Source organism: Lycium ferocissimum, unplaced genomic scaffold, assembly GCF_029784015.1.
Source record: "Lycium ferocissimum isolate CSIRO_LF1 unplaced genomic scaffold, AGI_CSIRO_Lferr_CH_V1 ctg29720, whole genome shotgun sequence".
Lineage (NCBI taxonomy): Eukaryota > Viridiplantae > Streptophyta > Magnoliopsida > Solanales > Solanaceae > Lycium > Lycium ferocissimum.
This window is the reverse complement of record NW_026725141.1, coordinates 6776-10958: the sequence shown is the minus strand read 5'-3', so window position 1 is coordinate 10958 and position 4183 is coordinate 6776. Positions and strand designations below refer to the sequence as shown.

The 4183-nt window shown below is 28.4% G+C and overlaps 1 pseudogene; it reads right to left on the bottom strand.

Moving 5' to 3' along the window:
- Positions 1-2850: 2850 nt before the first annotated feature.
- LOC132043867 (disease resistance protein RPP13-like) lies at positions 2851-3573 on the bottom strand (annotated as a pseudogene).
- Between the last annotated feature and the right edge of the window lie 610 nt (positions 3574-4183).

The following is a 4183-nucleotide window of genomic DNA, read 5'->3' as shown; positions in this document are numbered from 1 at the left end:
TGTATTTGCAGTTTTTCTCATTACTGCCAGATTGATCATATGTTGAGCCTTCAAATTGTGAGGTATGGATTGGTAATATATTGCCTTTGTAGTGATTAAATAGAATATGTATAATAATGATAGGTACTAAATAGGGTAGTAAATATTGATCACTAACTGCTAAATATGGGTTACGTGCATGTATTGAGGAATTGTAAGAGTCAATATTGGACATGGCACATTAAACATAATTAAGAGAGTTTAATGAGTGATTTATTAATTTTTTTTACATGACACATAAATGGAAAAAAATAAGTAAAAAACCAAAAAAAAGGAGAAAAAAGATAAATTACAATGGAGACCATAAAGAGGTGCCACATCACTTTGTCTATGCCTAGCTTTATAGTATATATAGATATAGATTGTCAACAATGAAATCTATTTTACATAGAAAATCTAGGTGTAGGCTAAAAGTTACGGGTTCATTTGAACCCATAACTATTACTCATAGTTTCAATGTACGTGAACGCTTTTTGGATTACGAAATTCAAACTTTATGACTCTGACCGTAAATTCTGACATAGATTTTTTAAGTTTGTAAAAATAATATTTATATATTTAGAAACTACATAAAAAGTACTATAAGTCATGATAATTTATAGTTCAAATAATTTAGAAAAAATATAAGAAAAACGTGGTAAAAAACCACCTCCTAGACTCCTCAAATAAATTGAAACGAAGTCAGACAGTGGCAATGACCATCATCCAACTACCCCGAGATAGAGCGAACCCATAGGATACATCATAATTAACTTCATTAGCCAATCGATAGCTAAATAACAATGGAAATTTAATAAATCTCAACATAGTAATCATACATAACAATATCTGAATCATCTTCCCATATTGAGTCATAATCCTCAACAAATACATAACCCGTAATGGAAACTTCTAAGAATCTCTACCAGACAGACCCCGCATGATAAGTAAAGCCTAAAAATTAAAAAGCATAAGCTAGATGAAGGATCTGCATTTAAGCAGTTAAAGAGAGTAAAGGAAACCATTTTGCTGAACAATTAATTAAAACATCACAAAATCATTCTTGCATAGAATCCCAAAAACGATTCTATTCAAACCAATTCTACACACTCAATAAAACCCAAAACAAACGGAAATCAAACACTCAAAAACCAAAGCAAAATATTCAAGTTTGAGATAAGCTCTCATTCGTGACCCTAAGTGCGATTAATGCTTCTGATGAATGTCTTCAAGTGGTTCTCACGTTTTACCCAAATTGTAAGACATAAATAATAATTAGTATTCAATAAAGATAACAGATTTATCAATTTCCTAAATTAAAGAGTAATTATAATGTTTACTTAATTGTAAGAGTCATTTTCTATAGAATTATATTTAACTTTATATTAGTTGCTCCACCAATAACAAACAAGCTTTTAATAATTCTTGGTATTCATTTTCATCAAGAAACTCTCTAATGTGATTATTATTATTATTATTATTATTATTATTATTATTATTATTATTATTATTATTATTATTATTATTATTATTATTATTATTATTATTATTATTATTATTATTATTATTATTATTATTATTATTATTATTATTATTATTATTATTATTATTATTATTATTATTATTATTATTATTATTATTATTATTATTATTATTATTATTATTATTATTATTATTATTATTATTATTATTATTATTATTATTATTATTATTATTATTATTATTATTATTATTATTATTATTATTATTATTATTATTATTATTATTATTATTATTATTATTATTATTATTATTATTATTATTATTATTATTATTATTATTATTATTATTATTATTATTATTATTATTATTATTATTATTATTATTATTATTATTATTATTATTATTATTATTATTATTATTATTATTATTATTATTATTATTATTATTATTATTATTATTATTATTATTATTATTATTATTATTATTATTATTATTATTATTATTATTATTATTATTATTATTATTATTATTATTATTATTATTATTATTATTATTATTATTATTATTATTATTATTATTATTATTATTATTATTATTATTATTATTATTATTATTATTATTATTATTATTATTATTATTATTATTATTATTATTATTATTATTATTATTATTATTACTACTATTATTATTATTACTACTATTATTATTATTATTATTATTACTACTATTATTATTATTACTACTATTATTATTATTATTATTATTATTATTATTATTATTATTATTATTATTATGTGTTTCCATTGTTGGGACCATTACTGCGAACATCGAGTAGTTTTTGCAGAAAAGGGTCCAACTTCTCTTGGTTAAGATGTAGTTTATGGACAAAACCTTTTCTATCGGCAACATCCTCCTTCCGCGTGGTAATGATAACTTTGGTGCCATTCTTGCTATCCGGGAATGCTCTTTTCAGACTTTCCCAAGCTTCTTTATGCCATACATCATCGACCACCACAAGGTATTTTTTCTCTTTCAGTAGATTCCGAAGGTATCTTTCTAGATATGTCACGTCCGTCATCTTTTCCAATAGATATAGAGTTTCCTTGTCACATCCTTTGATGGACTTGATGATATTCTTTAGGAGATCCATGGTGTTATACTCTTGAGAAACACATATCCAAGTGCGCGTTGGGAAGCTAGAGACTATATTAGGACTATTCACTAGAAAAAATGGGTAATTTATGGAGGTTGAAAGCTACAATTCGCGGAGGTTTTAGCCCCCGTTAGTTGCTGGAGGAGGTCAAAACCTCCGCGAATTGCAACTTTCAACCTCCGCAAATTACTCATTTTTTAGTAGTGATTGTAGAGGTTTCTCGCAAGAGTGGTTTTGCCGAGTCCGCCCATACCATAAATGGAGATGGCGCTTCGGTGAGGCTCTGCTTTGAGAAGTTCAGCTAGCAGTCTTTCTACAATATCCTGAAAGCCAACAAAAATCTGATCTTGATCATCCACATAGGAGGTAGTTCTCCTCGTTGTTCTAACCATGGCGGTGATTGTTTGGCCGATTACTTGGCCCTTCTCCTGCAATATTATTGATATTTCTAATACCATAAGTCTCTCGTTTGCGAGAGATATCCATGACTCGCTGCTTGAGGGATTCGGTCTCCTTGCTGACATTGTAGAATTTGGCCTCCTTCCTACAGATGCAAGTGCAAGCCTTGAGACGACTAGCAAATCCATCGTCATCGCGTTTACCAGCATTAAAGTTGTAAGTCTCTAGTATAGCGACAGCGTCATTAGCAACAGAGTTGATATCAAATACCCATTGTTGAACTCTATGATCTCCAACTTGCTTTTCTTCTGCATCTTTGAGGAAAGACTGCATGAAGAGAAGCTCATTTCGAAGCCACTGCACTTCCTCTCTTAGACTTAAACGCAGGTTAACTTTCTGTATGAGGAAATTCCCCAGGCTTTCAACTGCAAATGACACAAAGGCATCAACCATTTTCAAGAGTCTTGATATTTAGTATACTCAGAGCTGCAAAAAAAAAAAAAAAAGGGGGCTGTGTGGAAAATATTGAAAGAAAGCTGGAGAAAGGGTAACAGTAGAGATAAAACTAAGATCAAGTTGAAGAAACTGAAGCCGTTGATTGTGAGTTTGATAAGAGATGATACTATTTTTGTGTTGATGAATTGAGTGTTTAAGATGGTCCATTAATAATGTGATTAAAGCAAAAAAAATCTGACAGATGAACATGGGGCTCGTGGAAAAATATATGTGGGGAAAAGTTAAAAGGAAAAAGTAATATGTGTTGTACAATGGTCCACCACCTAATAATGTTGTTTGGACTTTGGACAGTAATGGGGATAAAGCAGGTGGTTTGATTTGCTGTTTTGGAAAGATGGTATTGTGCTTTTTGGGTTTTGTCTTTATCTGGGTGTTTTTCTTTTTCTTTTCTTTTTTCCAATTTCGTGCTTCAGTTTTTGGGATTTCAATTTAGTTTTCGTGTAATATACTTGTTCGTGAGTTAATCAAAAGCTGGATTTGAGATCAATTAAGCAATCTCAAGCATTATTATTGAAAGCTAGGAGATTTGATAAGCAGATTTGGGATGCATTGTGACTTTTTGGCTTTTGTCACAATCAGGACCTTCATGTAAATTCTAATTTCTTGCTTCAATCG